The sequence below is a fragment of the Siphateles boraxobius genome, unplaced genomic scaffold (assembly GCF_051911475.1).
Source record: "Siphateles boraxobius isolate OS27281-9 unplaced genomic scaffold, OSU_SipBor_1 13, whole genome shotgun sequence".
Lineage (NCBI taxonomy): Eukaryota > Metazoa > Chordata > Actinopteri > Cypriniformes > Leuciscidae > Siphateles > Siphateles boraxobius.
In genome coordinates this window covers 26,282,191-26,303,203 of record NW_027508733.1, presented here as the reverse complement: position 1 = coordinate 26,303,203, position 21,013 = coordinate 26,282,191, and the positions used below count along the sequence as shown (strand labels likewise).

General features: G+C 39.1%; 1 protein-coding gene and 1 long non-coding RNA gene across 4 annotated transcripts in view; both read right to left on the bottom strand.

Moving 5' to 3' along the window:
• Positions 1-21,013, bottom strand: part of LOC143736164 (CD276 antigen homolog) — a 686,062-nt gene that overhangs the window by 287,141 nt on the left and 377,908 nt on the right. The window lies entirely within an intron of this gene.
• On the bottom strand, positions 11,881-13,455 carry LOC143736179 (uncharacterized). Its single transcript, XR_013203375.1, has 3 exons — positions 13,356-13,455; positions 13,115-13,171; positions 11,881-12,035 (listed from the first exon to the last, which is right to left on the bottom strand). It is a non-coding gene; the product is annotated as an uncharacterized LOC143736179 (long non-coding RNA).

The following is a 21,013-nucleotide window of genomic DNA, read 5'->3' as shown; positions in this document are numbered from 1 at the left end:
TGAAACGATCAATACTTCTCTTTCAACTGGGGTGGTTCCTGACTTTTTTAAACATGCTATTGTTGAACCTGTTCTTAAAAAGCCCAATTTAGACCCACTGCAACCCTCGAATTATAGGCCTATATCTAAACTCCCTTTCATGGCAAAGATTCTAGAGAAAGTGGTAGCTGAGCAGCTTACTATTTTCTTAGAGATACATGATATTTTTGATAAATATCAGTCAGGTTTTCGTAAAAAACATTCTACGGAAACTGCACTGGCGAAAGTTTCAAGTGATATTTTAATGTCTGCTGATTCTGGGAAGCATACAGTATTAGTTTTGTTGGACCTTACATCTGCTTTTGACACTATTGATCACAATATTATGCTTGATAAACTCCAGGCTCTATTAGGGATATCTGGATCAGCTCTGAAATGGTTTTCATCATACCTTACTGGTAGAAGTTTTAGTGTTTACATAAATCAGAAAATGTCCGATACTGCAGGTTTATCGAGTGTTGTTCCTCAGGGTTCTGTCCTGGGACCGATTCTTTTCCTTTTGTATATACTCCCTCTAGGACAGATAATAAGCCAGTTTCAGGATGTCTCATATCACTTGTATGCAGATGACATTCAGTTATACTGTTCCTTCAAGCCTACAGAGTTATTTAAACTATCATCTTTAATGAATTGTCTGAGTAGGATCAAGCAGTGGCTAAATGACAACTTTTTAATGTTGAATTCAGCCAAGACTGAAACTTTAATTATTGCCCCTGAGCAGAGCATCCCACAGATAAAGCAACACATTGGTGCCCTAGGTTCGTCAGTTCAGCCCAGTCTCAGGAGCTTAGGTGTTGTTTTTGATGCGGCCATGTCTCTGGAGAAACATTCAAAACTTCTTATTAAAAACTGTTTCTTTCAATTAAGGAGCATTGCTAAGATAAGAGCCTTGGTGTCAAAAGCTGAGTTGGAAATGATCATCCATGCTTTTGTCTCGTCTCGCTTAGACTATTGTAACAGCTTTTTATTTGTCTTAATAAGAAGGATTTGTCTCGTCTCCAGACTGTTCAAAATTCTGCTGCTAGGCTTTTAACCCACACGAGTAAAAGGGCACATATTACTCCAGTTTTATCTTCACTTCATTGGCTACCAGTGATATTTAGAATACACTTTAAAATTTTGGTCTTAACTTTTAGAGCCCTACAAGGACAGGCACCCCCATACATCTCCGACCTGATACAGCTGCGTACATCCTCACGCAGTCTGAGATCAACAGGCCAGAGACTATTAGTTGTCCCCCTTACACATTTTAAAACAAGGGGGGACCGTTCATTCCAAGTTGTTGCACCCAGGTTGTGGAACGCTTTGCCTCTTTCCATACGCGTTTTGGATTGTGTGGAAAAATTTAAAAGTCAGCTGAAAACTCTGCTTTTTAAAGAGGCTTTTAACTAGTTTGTAGGGTGGTTAGGCTGGTCTAATGTGTACGTGTTGTTTATTTTATTTTGATTTTGATTTATTTATTTTGTTTTTGTTTTTGTGATTCAATGTATTTATGAGAGTTGTTAAGGTTTTCTTTTGTTGTGAAGCACTTTGTGATCTTCATCTGAGAAAAGTGCTATACAAATAAATTTTACTTACTTACTTACTTACTCCACACGATCAAATTCACGCGGCGCTGCCTTCGTGCTCTGGTCATATGGAAAGAAACCTGGTTCCTATCCAAAGGGCCTGTGTTGGGGGCTCTTTGTCGTTGCGTAACGCTAACGACGGATGCTTCCATCACAGGATGGGGGGCGGTCATGAGTGGTCGTCCAGCCCAAGGTCTGTGGCAGGAACATCATCTATCATGGCATATAAATTGTCTAGAGATGTTGGCGGCGTTCCAAGCTTTGAAACACTTCCTAGCAGACCTCAGAGGTCATCATGTGTTAGTTCAGTCAGACAACATGTCGGTGGTCTCGTATATATAAATCATCAGGGGGGCCTGTGGTCGCGTCCACTTTACAAGTTGGCCCGTCAGATCCTCCTGTGGTCCCAGGGGAAGTTACGGTCTCTGAGAGCTATGTATCTTCCTGGTTATTTGAATGTGGTAGCAGACTCCCTGTCGAGGCAGGGGCCGAGGCCGGGGGAATGGAGGCTCCACCCCGAGGTGGTGGAGCTCCTTTGGTTGAGTTTCGGTCGCGCCGAGGTGGACCTATTCGCTTCCAAGGAGACAACGCACTGTCATCTGTGGTTCTCCATCAGTCAGCCAGCCCCTCTGGGGTTGGACGCTCTGGTACAGCCGTGGCCGAGGTCACGTCTTTATGCCTTTCCCCCGGTTGCTCTGCTACCCGGAGTTCTGGAGAGGGTTCGCCGGGACGGGGTCAGCCTACTTCTAGTAGCCCCGTTCTGGCCGGCCCGAGTATGGTTCGCAGACCTAATATCTCTTCTGGACGGCTCTCCCTTGGAGATTCCGATCAGGAGGGATCTACTATCTCAGGAGGGCGGTACGATATTTCACCCCCGCCCAGAGTTGTGGAAACTGTGGGCTTGGCCTCTGAGGGGGCCCAGGTCATAGAATCTGGTCTCTCAACTGAGGTTGTTGAGACCATCCTTCACTCCAGAGCTCCGTCCACGAGGAAGTTATATGCCCTGAAGTGGAAACTTTTCACTTCTTGGTGTGCAGAACACCGGCAGGACCCAGTTAACGGCCCAGTGGGTGCAGTGCTGGAGTTTCTGCAGGCGCGTTTCTCTGCAGGGTTATCCCCCTCCACACTAAAGGTGTATGTGGCGGCACTAGCTGCTTACCATGTCCCTTTCAGTGGAGTTTCTCTTGGGAGACACCCACTTATAACTCGCTTCCTTCGTGGCACTTTGAGGCTGAGGCCTGCAATTCGTACGAGGGTGCCGACTTGGGATTTGGCCATTGTACTAGAGGGCCTTTCTTTGGCCCTCTTTGAACCTATTGGAAGTTTCTGAGGAACCGAGGAAGTTTCTGAGAAATTTCTAACGTATAAAACTCTTTTTCTGCTTGCAATCTCCTCACTTAAGAGAATCGGAGATTTGCAGGCCCTGTCGGTTGCACCCTCGTGCCTGGAGTTTTCGCCTGGTATGGTTAACCCTCTGGGGTCCTATGTGTTTTGGGGTCCTGGAGGTGTTCTGACATGCTCTAACATTTGTGCTTTTTTCAGTTATTTATAAACATGTTAATGGCAAAGGTGTAAATTCACTCTATATAGCACAAATAGGGCTACCATAATATGTTAGCAAGATGTATGTACATGTTTGTATTTTTGAGAGAATATTGTTTATGCATGGTTATTGAAAAAACTAAAACTTAAAGTCTCTGAAATAAGGCCACAAAACACATACTAAATATGTGTCCACAAGACTTTTGACTAATGGATGTTCTCGCCTAGGATTTTTGCTTCAAAATGATCTGAAAATCATCCTTCCAAATCATTTACATAAAACAATACATTGATTTAAATTTAGTAAAACACTTTTTGTTTGGAAAGGCAATATGCGAAATGGGCGTGACTCATGTATAATGGTCTGATTCACACCTGTGAAGACAAAAGACCTGCTTAATGAGCCTGTATAATGAGCTTTTCACAGGTGTGTCACTGAGCCACAAGAAAGAATACAAGGACACAAGAAAAGAAATGTGTATATATACTACAAAATTGGTTCACAGTTGGAAACATCTATAAAAAAATAGTATTTTTCCACTTGTATTTTTGCTTGCAAATTGTATAATATCCAAGGTGAACATTTCTAGTAATTGTGTAGTTAATTCTCATACTGTATTTTCAGAAAGTTTTGGATATGTATCCTCTCCCCAAATTTGTTACTAATAAAACACAATACAAATAATTTGAAGAGAAGGCTTATATTGACCTTTTAAGATTTTGTTTACATCTACCTTGTAAATATATTATTTGCTATTTTATTAAAAAGGTTACAATTACAGCAACAATTAAAATAACAATATTTCAAGTGTAATATTTCTTTGTAAAAACTAAAGTATACATTTTATCATACATATTTCAAAGTTAAGGATTCATTAGTTTGAATAAAGCCTACATTGGAACAAACACTATAATAGCATCCTAGTTGATGACTTTATTTTTGACAAAACAAACATAGCCTAATATATTTAACATTTGAGCAGAAATTGGTGAACAAAAGCTTATTCAATGTGGCAGTAGTCTATAGTTTAGGCTACAGTAAACAGTTAATAATCTATCCAAAACTAGTCAACGAAATGTTGTCTTTCATATTTCTTCTGTAACATAGGCATATCGTTTGTTGTTTTTATGATAGCCTATATTAGGGCATATAAATATTAATTTGCAGTTTAATACGTTGCTAATACAAAGACATTTTAACGTTATTTCAACATATTTCAGTCGATTTTCACTCATCTCAGTATAGCAATAGGGTTTGGTAAAAACTGTTCAGTTTATTCATTCACACACAGACGCGATTCATATTTAAACAGTCTTTTTGCGGTTTACATACACTATGATATCGCAATTAGAACACTAATAAAAAAACTTACTTCTCAGATGGATATTTCATATTTCTTTGTAAAAACTAATGTATACATTTTATCATACATATTTCAAAGTTAAGGATTCATTAGTTTGAATAAAGCCTACATTGGAACAAACACTATAATAGCATCCTAGTTGATGACTTTATTTTTGACAAAACAAAAATAGCCTAATATATAGAACATTTGAGCAGAAATTGGTGAACAAAAGCTTATTCAATGTGGCAGTAGTCTAGTTTACAGTAAACAGTTAATAATCTATCCAAAACTAGTCGACGAAATGTTGTCTTTCATATTTCGTCTGTAACATAGGCATGTCGTTTTTTGTTTTTATGAGCCTATATTAGGGCATACATATTAATTTGCAGTTTAATACGTTGCTAATACAAAGACATTTTAACGTTATTTCAACATATTTCAGTCGATTTCCACTCATCTCAGTATAGCAATAGGGTTTGGTAAAAACTGTTCAGTTTATTCATTCACACACAGACGCGATTCATATTTAAACAGTCTTTTTGCGGTTTACATACACTATGATATCGCGATTAGAACAATAATAAAAAAAAAACTTACTTATCAGATGGATCGGTTGCTCCTCGAAGTGAAAAAAAACAGTACATGTTCTGAGGTAAATGTCCCAGGATTATTCCTCACACAGCCTCGCAAGAAGAAATAGTACATTAATCTGATGATTACATTTGTTGTGTTATCGCGTTTATGAGGGGCGTTGACACTTTGCATGTGTTGCTTCAGATCATTTGCGTTTGAATAGCGCGCGCTCTCCGTGGGCGTGTCACATTAGCAGAATAATGAGCTGAGAGAACGATAATGAGATCGGCTGACACCTCTCTCTTTTTTAATAGATTACATAAACAGAGAATATTTATTTTAGTTTTGAATTAGATATTTTAAAAGTACAAACTTAAATGATAATAAAGATATATTGCTCGTGCTTGTGTGAATAGTATTCGCTGAGCTTTGTTTAAGTTTAGAGACGTGCACCAGAAAAAAATTTAATGGAGACAGAGAGGCAGAAAGCACACCCTGTTTATTTTCTTCATTTTACAAAAGCACACGGTTTTGATGTTAATGTGAGTGTACACAAAAAAAAGAAGACCCTATAGTTTATAATCATGTGTTGATTTTATTTATATGACCAAAAATGACGGAGTATTTTAAGTCTATGTTGCTGCTATGTGGAAAAAAAACAGCAAAACGCGCCGGCGCGTTTCTCAACCCCAGAGAGTTAAGGCTTTTCTTTACCCTAGACCAGGTTATGTCCCTACTAATGCTGTCAGACCTACAGTGCTGCAGGCTTTCTATCCTCCTCCTTTTGTGTCATCAGATCAGGAGAAACTTAACCTTCTCTGCCCGGTTAGGGCGTTAGACGCTTACGTCCACAGAGCTGCCCTGTGGAGGAAATCAGAACAGTTATTTGTGTGCTTTGGACCACCCAGGAAAGGATGTCCCGCGTCTAAACAGAGAATGAGCAAGTGGGTGGTTGAGGCCATCTCACTTGCTTATGAGTCCGCTGGTCAGCCTTCACCTTTGGCTGTACGAGCCCACTCTACTAGGAGTATGGCTGCTTCTAAAGCATTGTTGTCAGGAGTATCGCTAAGTGATGTTTGTGATGCGGCTGGGTGGTCCTCACCGCATACATTTGTTAAGTTCTATAAATTGGACTTATGTTCCACTCCTGGGGCGCAGGTGCTCTCGTCCTCTGTGCGCTAGTTCCCACATGACGGTCCCACAGCTTGACGCAGCTCGAGTATCCTTGAAAGGGAACGTCTCGGTTACGTATGTAACCCTAGTTCCCTGATAGGGAACGAGACGCTGCGTCGTTTTGCCATACTCCCAGCATGCCCGTTAGCGCTTCCTTCAGGCCTATCAGAAGCTGTCGCGCTTGTGTTTTGGGGGTGCTTTATAGTTTCCTGGTCGATGACATCACCCGCCTATGACGTTCCGTCTCTCCATTGGACTGATTCCATACGTGCTTCATGACGCACACACGCAGAGGCGTTCCCACAGCTTGACGCAGCGTCTCGTTCCCTATCAGGGAACTAGGGTTACATACGTAACCGAGACGTTTTCACTTACTTCCGACATCAGAGCCACTGAAAACGCAGTGGATGGATTTTATTTAGGTGCCACTTAAACTTCCAAAATACATTTATGTTTGCGTGAATCATTTTCTGACAGACTGTTTTGTGAACGAGGGTCAATTCAAAGCAGGTCTTGCTTCAAAGTTAATCCTCAAGTTTGGATCGTTGCCTACTGTTCGCGATCCAACGTCACAGTAGAAGTAAGTGTATTTTATGATTTTTGAGCAAATAGTAATTTCAGTCGATGTCAGCCAATTCAACAACAAATGCGTCTAAAGTTATTGCCGTCGTCGTAGGATGTGTGTGTAATAATTTAAACCTTGTTTGTATAGTGTGTGACCACACGTTTATAAATATATTTTTTAAAGATATTGTATTAAAAATTGTGCATGTTTTCTGTAAAGACAAGACATCAAAATTGCTGTTTCATCCGTCTTGTAACCCTCCATACAACAAATAGCGTCAGTTTTATGTCACGTAACAATTACAAATGTAAATAAATTAATACCTGTTCTATCTCCCTGCAACATATATTTTCTTGTTCTGTAGCCATCTTCTCACATTTGCCACATAAGCACCTGTACGACAAGTAATGTAAACATGACGCAACAGGTCCCTTGCACAGTATTCACAGTATTTGTGTTTGTAGTTTCAAAAAATTGTGCCAAAGTTATCACAGTTTGTGTGTGTCAGTGTGTGTGTTGCACATCCATAATTGCAAAGGGGACGCGATTACAACTCTATAAGTACATACATGTATCAAATAACCATTCCGAGACGTCCTGGTCCATTCTCATTTGTGTTTCTTCTGCCGGAGTCTCTTCATCATCTGGGTCTGATTCCGGTTCAAACATATACGGCTGAATGCCAAACAAAACAGCGAGTCTGTCATTCTCAGCCATTCTACTTCTACCGACTATTTATTGCCATAGGTATGCAAGTTACGCCCTCATCCAAAGGCTGGGCGGGGATATGCAGCTCATTTACAATTAAGGTGGTACACACCAAAACAGCTCTTTTTAAAACAGGCCACAAAAATGACATTTTCAAATGGTTATAATAAATTAATTGTGGGGTATTTTGTGCTGAAACTTCACAAATACATTCTGGGGACACCCGAGACCAATATTTCATCTTGTAAAAAGGGGCATAATAGGTGCCCTTTAATGTCTTGTTTGTGTGAGCACATGGCTTGTGATTTGTTTTACTGGCCATGTGCTTGTATTCAAGTCATGTTTGGTGTGAGCACATGGCTGGTCATGTATGTTTCCTTGTGCCATGTGCTCTCTTGTCGATTGTCAAGTCCCTCCCATCTTGTTACCTGATTATTGATTCATTTGCTCCACCTGTCCTCCCTCGTTACCTCCTTTGTTTGCTCTCCCTATTTATTCTCCTTGTATTTGCATTCTTGTGCTGGTTTGTTGTTATATGTACACTTTGTGTTTCCCTGCTGTGTGCTCAAGTCAAGTCTCTGTTAAATGTAATAATAATAGGATAATAGAAATCTTATTGTGGCCTCACAGAACCATTGGGTTCCTCCAGATGCCGGCTTTAACATAAGAGATCTTCCAGGGACCACTTAAATGTTGAAAGATATTACATTAACCCTTTTATAGAATTCGAGTTCCTCTAATTTCCCCCAAAGCACTTCGAGGTCTCATGGTAATGAAAAGATGACTCCAGAATCTCTGAACTGAATACAAAGTGCTTAAAGGATCCCATAAGTTCCAGCAAGAACCGCAAAGATTGTCAATGCTCCACCAGTAACCCTACTATAGGAGAAAGAGCTTTGAGGCACTTAAAATACATTTTTAAGTTCATTGTGTATCCGACAGGATATTTGAGGCACCTTTAGTTTTTACAGTGAAAACAAATAGAAAAAAAAAAAAATAAGATACACTTAAAGCTCTTAACACTTTATCCAGACAATTCAAATGCCCCACATTTAAGATATGAATTTAATTTTTAATAATTTAAATCTAAATTGCCTAAATGTAAATATACAGAACTGTGAACAGGTTTTAGGCATGTTAGTGCAAAATAATATAGTTTTAAGACAGTTGTTTATATACTGTATTTTGCTTCAGTGCGCCAGAAGGAAATATCAGTTTACATTTACAAACATTCATTTTGACATTGATTGTAATAATCCAGTAACATATTGGTAGTAACGTTTGTCTTTTGTGTATGTGTGTGTGTGTGTGTGTGTGTGTGTGTGTGTGTGTGTGTGTGTGTGTGTGTGTGTGTGTGTGTGTGTGTGTGTGTGTGTGTATGCGCAAAAGCAGAGTGTGCTATTTGTGTGATTACCGCATTGTTGTATTGTGTTTTTGTGTTATATGAACACAATGCTAATTGAAGCCTGTTCTCATAGTGATCAGTCTGGTTCTTTATACATAGAAACGTTCAGTTTGTTTTGTCTCTTTTAGATTAATGTTTTATGGCAGAATGTTGGTGCTGAGGCTCCAGGATACTGGAGTTATAAACATTATCACAAGTAAAGAGTCCAGTCCTATTTCTCCACAGATTTCTATACTGAGATACACCAAGAGCCTCATTGGGCCCTCAAAGAGCCCCAGTTAATGTAAAGAGCCCAACACCATGTCACATGATCATATTCTCGGTTCACTCTGTTCCTCTTCTGATTCAGCAGTTTTCATTGTGCATGAAAAGTGTAAAAATTCAGCAATATTCAGCACACAAGGAAGAAGTATCCTGGGATCAGTGACGTACAGTAAGACATGAAAAATAAAAATATTATAGGATTTAGGACAAAAAATAATTAATTTGATGTGCAGTCAGGAATTATTCATTTTTTATATAAACAATGTGCGGTTTTAATCTTAAGAAATAAAAAAATATATAAATATATAAAATGATCTTCAAGTATTAGTGTTCAGAGCTGTGTAGCAGTTTTTATCTGTTTTATATTTTGCACACAAATACATTGTTTTAATTGACGTGATATCAGGAATTAACGAACATGTTTGGTAAATGATTTGCAGAACTAAAATGACAAAGAACAATTGTGGTAAAGAAACTTACTGACAAACTCAATTCCTTATTCCTTCAGATACAGCAAAAACATGTTTATTGTTCCGTGTTGGAAGATCATATTGTGTTAAACAATAAAAACAATTCAATGCATTTGGCAAGTATATAATGGAGCAAAACAATGTTTTTTGCACCAATGAAAGATCAAAGAGAACCAGAGAGAACAAATGAAAGCTATATATAACACATATATAAAGATAAAATCTAAAAATAATCAGAAATCTCCTTATTCCTGTATAGCACTAAGACAGAATAGAATGAGTCAATTATTTTCTTCTCAAGAGAAATAAGAAAAAAACCGTACGCACTGTGGATAATACAGCTGATGCAATGCAAATATTAAAGGCTATTATATTAACACTGTCTGCTTCTCCCGTATCTTCTGCTTGGTTTATAGTGGATTTGTTTCCTGTTTCCTACAATTTTCCTATAATTTACATACAGCAGCATTCAGACTGGAGCATCAGTTGGTCAAACACTTATTGTATTTAGATTTAACACAACTTTTTAAGATTAAAATCATATATGTATCAACTAGTTTTACACACCATTGATGATCCGCTGTACAGTCTCCTGTTTAGAATAAGGGTTTGTGATGAAGCAAGTGTATTTTCCTGCATCAGGTTGTTGAGTTTGTGTGAGAAGATATTTCTCTCAGAAACTCATCAGGGAGTTTCAGCTGTTCTTGTACTCTGGGTCCTGACACTGAATATTTATCCTTAATTATACAATTTTTGTTGTCATTATTGAGTCTCAAATGCACATCAGTGTCTTGCAGTTTAAGATGATGTTCAGTGTAATAACACAGCAGAACAACAGAACCACCAATAACAGCCTCTATTTCCTGAAGAAACACTGAAACAACAGAAACTGTCCAAACACAAGACTGACATTACTTCATGTGGCATGAATTTGACTATTAAATGAGTTATTCAGATGTTCAGCTTTATTTATCAGCACTGCAAACACACAGATGAAGCCGCAACTGCAGAAACAGAACAAACTAGTTCCTGTAACTCGAGCCGTAGATCATGACACTATAATAATGACAGAGACAAAGTTTGATTCCCACACAGATGGGATAAGATGTCCTTGAGGTTAAATGATCTCATGTTTTGAGATCGTCATAAACAGTAGAAGCAGTCTTTGCTGTTCCACATGTTTCTCTTAAAACATTTCTCTGAATGATGTCTTATATTATATTATATTCTGCCATTGAGTCTCTTAATACATTGTCATGTCTTGACTTTATTATCTCTGTAAAAGCAGGACAAGATTTCAGAGCTTCCAGCAACATCCTTATTCTGACACAGAGAAAAATGAAAGAGAGAGAATTGAAAACAACAGGGAAATACAGCCTGACCTTTTCATGAATTTGCCTTTCAAATTATGAGCTCAAGATCTTCCTCATAGTTCCTCTCTCTTGTTTTCCTCCTGACAGACTGTAAAAGAGACTGTATTCTCTGATCACGGGAGGAATGATTCACAGATTCAGGATTGTTGTCAGACTAGATGTGTGTGTGTGTGTGTGTGTGTGTGTGTGTGTGTGTGTGTGTGTGTGTGTGTGTGTGTGTGTGTGTGTGTGTGTGTGTGTGTGTGTGTGTGTGTGTGTGTGTGTGTGTGCGCGCAGGTACAGTGTGTCCCATACACACACTCTCAGAAAAAAAGGTACATTTTTGTACCAAAGAAGGTACAAACCCTTGTCACTGGGGCGGTAGCTTTTACTGGTACAAAACTGTACCTTAATATAAAGGAACAAATTTGTACCATTCCAGTTTGTACCTTAAAGGACATGGTTTGTACCATGGGCAACCAAAATGTATCTTTTGTTTTTTAAAACTTGTTGGTAGGCTACGACAATATTGTACCTTTATCAAAGGTACAAATTTTATCCTTTAAGGTACCACCCCAGTGACAAGCATCTTTGTACCTTAACTGTGTCAAATATTTTCCTTCGAGAACTATTAATGGCTGATTTCCTATTGAATAACATACACATTCAACAACTGAATCCAAAAGGCATCGATTTAATGAGTACTGTAAATACATATCAAATACATATGAACGTTTGAATGCTTTCGTTCCAGCTTACAGTTTGAAAGAATTAAAAATGCAATTACACTAAAAGTACATCAAATATATTTTCTCATCAACAAAGCTAGACTTGTTTTTCCCCCTTTTCACACAATATCTTTGCATTTATTAAACTTTTTTTTTTTAAAACACCATCCTCTACCCCAACTGCTCGGCAATTTCAGATCCCTCCATTTTTACACGGCTGAAGATTCTCCTCTCACTGAAGACACGTCCAGTCAAGACGTTCATAAAATCTGTACAGTGGGTTGTGATGTAGCCAGTTCTTCCTGGACAAAATGAAGAATCAGTATTAGAAAAGACATAAGTTAATTGATAAAATGTATACTCCCAATGACAAGCTAAAATTTGACCTCTAGACTTAAAAATTGCCCCTAGAACTGAAAATTCTGTCATTTACTCGCCCTCAAGTTGTTCCAAACCTGTGTGAGTTTTTTTCTTCACTTGAACACAAAAGAAGATATTTTGAGAATTGAAACAGTTGATGGGCCCCATTGACTTCCGTAGTATTTTTTTTCATACTATGGAAGTCAATGGGGCCCCATCAACTGTTTAATTTTTTGGGTGAACTAAATCCTGCAACATCTCATCTGGCATCCATGCAATGTCTTCTATAACGGATTTCAGCTTAGCCAACCTCAACACATTGGACAATTTTGAAAAAAAATTAAAATGACAATTCTTTTGTTAATTACTCACCCTCATGTCATTCCACACCTATAAGACCTTCATTCATCTTCGGAACACAAATGAAGATAGTTTTAATGAAATTCTGAGAGCTTTCTTTCCCTCCATTAGGAGCAACGCAACTAACACAATCAAGGCGCAGTACGATAGGAAATAAATCATTGAAGTAATCCAGGCGACTCGTGACATGTTTAACCAATTTTGCACCAAAAAAAAAAAAACACAACAACAACAATTTATCACTTTATTTAGGAAGATACTGACCTGCTATCCTGTAGGGGAGCACTATGACGCATGCTTATTATGTTTACTCAAGACCGGAATTTGTACCGTGAATGTGCTTTAGATGATATTATTTTAGAGGTAGAGGTTAAATATGTTGTTGTTGTTTTTTCTCCGCAAAACAAAGCACTTGCATTGCTTCATATAATGAAGGTAAAACCACTGGAGTCACAAGGATTACTTTAATGGTGTCTTGACTACCTTTCTTGGGCTTGAATGTATTAGTTGCGAAAGCTCCCAATGGAGGAACAGAAAGCTCTTGGAGTTCATCAAAAATATCTTCATTTGTGTTCCGAAGATAAACAAAGGTCTTACGGGTTTGGAACGACATGAGGGTGAGTAATTAATGACAGAATGTTCATTTTAATTTGAACAATGCCTTTAAGGAATCCTGGAAACACCTTAAATCAGCCACAGCATGCATTCGGTCCATTTCCTGGAATAACGGAAATGCAGATAAGAAAAAAACAGTTTCACAAAAAAGAAAAACCTTTCTGCATTTTTACATTTTACACAGAAAAAAGCAAAAAAATAGCAGTTTAAAATGATTCACTTAAAGTTAAAAAAAGAGAATATCATAAGATTAAGAAACTCAAATAACACATTGTACTGATACTTGCCTCAGCTGAGGATGCAGTCAGACTTTCAGATGTGTGATCCGTGAGACCAGTACTGACAGTTTACCCCATCATCTTCATGATCTAAAAAACAAAGACAAATTCTCTGCTACAATGAATGGCATCTATATGACTTAGGGTGATCAACTATTTTTATCTTGGAACTGTTCGGTGGCGTTGTTCAACAACTGCATACAGTATTGTGGACTAATGTAAAGTACACCACCATGGCACCTGTGGTTAAGCATTCATTTACAATAATTACGTATTAAATGTGTACTTATGACACAGAAACTCAATTGCTTTAAAATATATTTGCAGACGCTAACTAGCACTGATTGGATTCGTACCTAATTAAGCCATTTGCACGCAAATGTCATGTTGAGAGGCTGTAACGTTGAATATTTTTTTTTATTTGGTTAATTGAATTTCCTCTTATAATTCGAGTCCAGCCTCTAAAGTTCTTCTGACGATGAAGCGCAGGGGCGTCATGCAAACCAAAACTCTGGGGGGGGCACAATCTGAGACGTTGCAATTGTTTCCTGAGGGGGATATGGATCATGTTATGAGGGGTCAGGGGGTTTCTCCCCCTGAAAATTTTTAAATTCTGGCTGCTAAACATACCATTTCAATGCAGTTTGGGAGGGACAGAAATACCTTAACAGAGCTAGCAGCAACCCTCCTCTATCTGAGGACTAAGTTAAAGTATCTATTTTGTAAGTTTATGTAAAAGACAGGTTGATGAAAGAACTGTAAGCTCAAATTCAAAAGCTTTTGAAGTCTACTTCATTAAAGCATGTCTACACACACACTTACTGTACACTTAGGCCTACTACACATGATTTTAAAAAAAGTACCATTGCAGTTTTTATGTTATGATTTTAAATTGGTATATGTGACCTAAGAATCCTCTACCCCAGATACGGCTCTGACAAGGACTGCAAACACTGGTCTCCTACCACCGCCTATACATCTTGAGAACAGATTTGAAGTATTAATGAATGAGGAATCCCCAAATTTGATGAATGTGATTGAACACAGACTGAATCAACCAGTAGCTAACACTGATGCTAACTGGGGCTCAAGGTCGAGCAGACAGCGGCACTCAGCTCACAGTGCAGCCGAGCCCAGGACTCTGATAGTGGGCGACTCCGTAATCAGAAACATTAATAGCAGGGATACAACAACGTGCTGCCTTCCACAAGCAACAACATCTGATGTAAACAGGGAACTTCAGAACATTCTGATGAAACATAAGACTGCAAATCGACTGATCATTCATGTGGGGAAGAATGATATTCATAAAGAGCAGTCGGAACTTCTTAAAAAGGATTTCAATGAACTTTTTGAAACACTTAAAAGACTGAAAGTTCAAACATTCATCAGTGGACCACTCCCAGCAAGAGGAACAAACAGGTTTTCACGGTTGCTTGGGCTTAATACATGGCTGCAAAAAACCTGCAATATAAAAGGAGTGAACTTTATTGACAACTTCAATCTTTTCTGGAGTCAGAGGCAACTGTTTCAACAGGATGGCCACCACCCAAACAAACTTGGTTCAAGAGTGCTAAAGGACAATATCTACTTCTCCCTCCGTCATCCTTCTGCAATGTGTGCCAATCCACTCAACCTGAATGGCACACACACACCTGGATACAGTATGAATGACCACAGGATTTCACTTCAGCCCCTGAATGGACATGCGGTTGACACATCACACAAGGACAGTGATAACACCACTCAGCCACAACAACCTCTGCTCACGGACACAATCTCAGCTGAGCCCTGCCCACAGAGCTCACCACAGACAGACTGTGACATACCAGCACTGCTCCAATATACAGCACCCAAGGACGACTTTCTGGAAAACAGCCAGGGAAACCAGGACAGCATATTACAGCCTCCAATAACACCAGAGCAAAAATCACTCTCACTGGAAACATTATCACTCTCTCCAGCATCTCCACTTCTGTGCTTCTCAGAGAAAATGGAACAACTGGTGCACGCTGGAACTAGACTATCCCACTCTTTTGCTGCGAGCCCCCAGATACCAACCAAAAAACGCCAGGCCCCACAACCACCAAAGCCTACGGGCCCAGCTCGCCCTCCCCCTCCCCCTGTGAGAGCTCTTCGGCCTCTGCCACAGCGCCAGGGCCCACACCCTCCTCCAGCGGCTCGAGGTGAACCAAAAACAACTGATACCAGCTCTCAGTGATATGTGTCGGGTCCCCGCTATGATAACAATAACTTTCTCAAATGTTTACAGAACAAGCGGGAACCCAGTGTGCCTGTATGTTTTTCTATTGCTGTTCAATTACATGATAGAAAGTCTAAGGCCTTCAAAAGCCGTACAGCAAACCCATCTAATCTGGTGCCTATTACACGACATACCAAGATTGCTGTGGGGACAAAAAGTAAGACTGTTAAGTTAGCACTTTTAAACATCCGCTCACTTAAAAATAAATCACTTTTAGTCAATGACTTAATAACCACATACAACCTGGATTTTATGTTGCTAAATGAAACTTGGCTAGAAGAAAGTTGCAGTGCAACAGTCCTCAATGAAACAGCCCCTCCTAACTTTACTTTTATGAGTGTCTGCAGAGCTGTCAGAAGAGGCGGAGGTTTAGCTGCTCTTTATAAAGATGTCTATCAATGTAAGCAAATATCATTTGGGAATTACCCGTCTTTCGAATATCTGGGTATTGTGTTAAAAGGTGCTCCACGCATTTTACTTATCATTGTTTACAGGCCTCCAAAATACTCTCCAGCTTTTGCTGAGAACTTAACAGAACTGTTAAGTTCTATTTCCTCAGAGTTTGACTGCTTTGCCATTGCTGGAGATTTTAACATTCACATAGATAATGCAGAAAACAATATGGCAAAAGAAATCAAAACTGTTTTAAAAACTTTTGATCTGACTCAGCATGTACATGGAGCCACACATAATCGTGGACACACTCTAGATTTACTTATCAGTAAGGGTCTAAACATTTCATCAATTGTTATTAAGGATGTAGCACTGTCTGATCATTTTTGTATTTTCTTTGATATATTGATCTCTCCTGCCATTGAAGCTAGATCTGTGTCTGTCAAGAAGAGATGCTTAAATGAGAATACTAGTGTACTATTTATGAAGGCTATATCTTTAACACCAAGCATATCTGCTGACTCTGTTGATTTTCTCCTTGATTCTTTTAACTCAAAAGTTAAGAGTGTAATTGATGATATTGCTCCTGTGAAAGTCAGGAAGAAGAGTGGCAGACAAAAAGCACCTTGGAGAAACTCAACAGCAGTGCAAAATATGAAAAGACAATGCAGAAAAGCAGAGCGCATGTGGCGGAAGACAAAACTTGTAGTCCATTATAACATCTACAAAGACAGCATCCATGCTTTCAATAAGGAACTAAGCAAAGCTAGACAGACTTTTTTCTCGAATATTATAAACAGCAATATAAACAACACGCGCACTCTTTTTGCTACTGTAGAGAGACTGACAAACCCCCCAAGCCAGATTCCCAGTGAAATGCTCTCAGTGAGAAAGTGCAGTGAGTTTGCTTCTTTCTTCTCTGAGAAAATCAATAATATTAGAAAGGTGATCAGCTCATCCTTGAGTTGCGCTGGGGTCAGGCAGATCAAACAACAGCACGAGAAAGTAGCAACTATGTCTGATTTCGAAGAAATTGATGGCAAAATTTTGGAAGAAACCGTACAGCAACTAAAAACATCAACCTGCGCCCTTGATGCACTTCCCACATCTTTTTTCAAAAATGTGTTACACAGCTTAGAAGCAGATCTCCTAGAAGTGGTAAATGCCTCACTTCTCTCTGGGAGTTTTCCGACCTCCCTGAAAACTGCTGTTGTCAAGCCCCTCCTGAAAAAGAGCAATCTGGATAAGACCATATTAAACAACTATAGACCGATCTCAAATCTTCCTTTCATAGGCAAGATCATTGAAAAAGTTGTCTTCAATCAGCTGAACAAATTCTTAAGCTCGAATGGATACTTTGACCATTTTCAATCTGGTTTCCGACCGCACCACAGTACAGAGACCGCGCTCATAAAGATAATAAATGATATTCGCTTAAATACTGATACAGGCAAATTATCAGTGCTGGTACTACTCGACCTCAGTGCTGCATTTGACACTGTCGATCACAAAATACTTCTTGACAGGCTGGAAAACTGGGTCGGGCTTTCTGGGATAGTCCTAAAATGGTTCAGGTCATACTTAGGAGGCAGAGGTTATTATGTGAGTATAGGAGACCATAAGTCTGAGTGGACATCCATGACATGCGGAGTCCCTCAAGGCTCAATTCTTGCGCCACTCCTATTCAACCTGTACATGCTCCCAATGAGCCAAATAATGAGAAAGAACCAAATCGCTTACCATAGCTATGCAGACGACACACAGCTCTACTTAGCCCTATCGCCTAACGATTACAGCCCCATTGACTCCCTTTGCCAATGCATTGATGAAGTAAACAATTGGATGTGCCAAAACTTTCTTCAGTTAAACAAAGACAAAACTGAAGTCATTGCGTTTGGAAACAAAGATGAAGTTCTCAAGGTGAACGCATACCTTCAGTCTAGGGGTCAAACAACTAAAAATCAAGTCAGGAATCTGGGTGTGTCTCTAGAGTCAGACCTTAGTTTCAGTAGTCATGTCAAAGCAATAACTAAATCAGCATATTATCACCTGAAAAATATTGCAAGAATTAGATGCTTTGTTTCCAGTCAAGACTTAGAAAAACTTGTGCATGCTTTCATCACCAGTAGGGTGGATTATTGTAATGGACTTCTCACTGGCCTTCCCAAAAAGACCATAAGACAGTTGCAGCTCATACAGAACGCTGCTGCTAGGATTCTGAGCAGAACCAGAAAATATGAACACATCACACCAGTCCTCAGGTCTTTACACTGGCTGCCAGTTACATTTAGGATTGATTTTAAAGTATTATTACTGGTATATAAATCATTCAATGGCCTAGGACCTCAATACATTGCAGATATGCTCACTGAATATAAACCCAACAGATCACTCAGATCATTAGGATCACATCGGCTAGAAATACCAAGGGTTCACTCTAAGCATGGCGAGTCAGCTTTTAGCTACTATGCCAGCCGCAGCTGGAACCAGCTTCCAGAAGAGATCAGATGTGCTCCTACAGTAGTCATATTCAAATCCAGACTCAAAACACATCTGTTTAGCTGTGCATTTACTGAATGAGCACTGTGCCACTGTTCGTCCGACTGTTTGCACTGTATTTTATTTTATGTTTTAATTATTCTGATTTCTGTATTTTATCTTTTATTCTAAACTGTTTTAATTATTCTGATTTCTTTTGATTATTTTAATTTCTTCTATGTAAAGCACTTTGAATTACCATTGTGTATGAAATGTGCTATATAAATAAACTTGCCTTGCCTTGCCTTGCCTTGCCTAAGAATGATCTCACATTAAAGGTACATAAAGGTGCTGAGGTCTGACTTTGTGGTGCTCTGAAATTAAGTTATTTTTATATTAATATGTGATGAAGGACTTTGAAAGAAGTTTGACAGATTTCAGTGCTGAATAAGGTTAACGCTACCCCGTTTATTTGAAAATGGTTAATCAACCGTGAATAACAGTCTATGGGAGAAACATCAAGTCGATGCCTTGATAACGTTAGGTTGGATTTTGCAGTTAGCCTACAACAAATTTAACACCCTCGTTTCTATGAAACTGAAAACAATTGAACCAGCTGGAGACTTTGACACAAGACAAAACAGAACAGATGTTTCAAAACTGATCAGATAATGTTACTATGGCTTATTGGCTTTGTATGGCAGGCAGTAACGTTAGCCACCTAGTTTAAGGTTAGACTAGGCTAGCTATCGATAACGTTACACTGACACAACTTAAGTTAATGCTCTGAATTCGCAGCTAATATCAAATCCATAACTTTTTGATCAAGTTAAAATTTTGCAGGTCAACCACAAATAATCCCACTACCTTTTAATATCATCCGATAACTAATTCAATGGCGATTTGTTCCTTTGCCCAATTACCACTTCATGACCATCTGTAAAACATTGCCAGCTCAAAGTGCGAGACGAGTGAGTTGCTTGAACATACACAGCAAAGATTCTAGAGCGCTACACGCGTAGCGCTCTAGATTTGATCAACACAGACACCATATTAGGAAAAAGGGGCGGGCTGATGATGACCGATTTATTACACATCCAGAAGAATACATTTGAGTCGTTATATGCTCTGTTAATTATGGAGCATAATAGGAATAAAGTTGTGACAAAAAAATTATCAGGGAGGAAAAATCTGAGGAGGCACGTGCCTCCTCACTTTGAATGGGCATGACGCCACTGATGAAGCGGGCGAAGCCATGGTTGTAGTGGTGCTCGTGCTCGACTCGTAATCTGCTTCCCGCTCCATTCTATTTGAAAATGCAGTAACGGCTGCAGCGACCTTGGGCAATCAGTTTCATGTTGTTGTGCCTAATAGACCAATTTCGAGCCGACGTCAAAGTTACGTCACGGCGCTAGCTGGAGGCAAAACAAAGGGAAAACTGCAGGCGGCCAATACAAACCAGCACAGATTCCGCTACATAAGAAGGAGCTTAAATTGTTATTATTATTATTAAATGTCATCTTGTTGTGTTGTTGGGTGCAAGAATCAATGAAAAATGAATATGCTGTATCTGGATTTTTTTTTTCTAGAAAATATTCACATCGTTAAAATTGCACCGTAATGTCACTCTTTACATTGTCGTCTTCTTGGCGCTGGCTAGGCAGAACTGCGGATTGTACCACACAAGTCTTGTACATGACCATTCATCACATAGTTCTAGGCATCTAAAGATTTATATGCCCTCAGTTTCTCTATCGGATAGGTGTAGAAGTCAGGTCACTCAACCGGAGGTAGCCTAGCGTTAACGTTAATCCTGTCAGATCGTCCATCATTGAGTGAGCGTGTAACGGCTATGGGTCGGCAAATCTGGTTCCGTCCGTTAAAATTAACTTTTGCAAAGAACAATCGCGGTCCTGGACAGTGAGTGGCCTTGCACATTAAGATAAAATCGTATTTTCCCCAGCCATTGTTAAAAAACAACCTAACAAAACTTGCATACTAACGTTAGGGAAGCGGCCAGAGGGATCGTTCTGCCACCACCTAAGCTCTGCCCACAAAAAACGTCACCATGTTTACCAACTGAAAAGGGGTCTATAGCAAAGTTAACCGTTAAAGTGGACAATGGAGAACAAACGCCATAGTATTTACACGCGATGACTTAATGCTAGTCAATAATTGCATTAAAAAGTGTAACGTTATACAAGTCAAATGGCTAAAAGGTGCCAAGCTAATTTAACTCGCTAAATTTACGCAAAGTGGCTGAAACATTTATAGTTTCGACTTGTGAACTAAATATAAACATAAATTATCAGAACTCACCTTTTAACTTTGTCTTCTTCAAGTTTCATATTTAAAATAAAACGCGCAGTCGTGTAGCCTGCTGCACTGACTTTTTGTCAGTTCGGAAAATTCTTTAACGGCTGAAGCGATTTCGACCAATCAGTGTCTTGTTGCTATTCCAAATACTCAACACAGCAACCAATCACGAATTTAACAGTAGTTTGGCCTATCATTGTACCCTTGATGTGAGAAC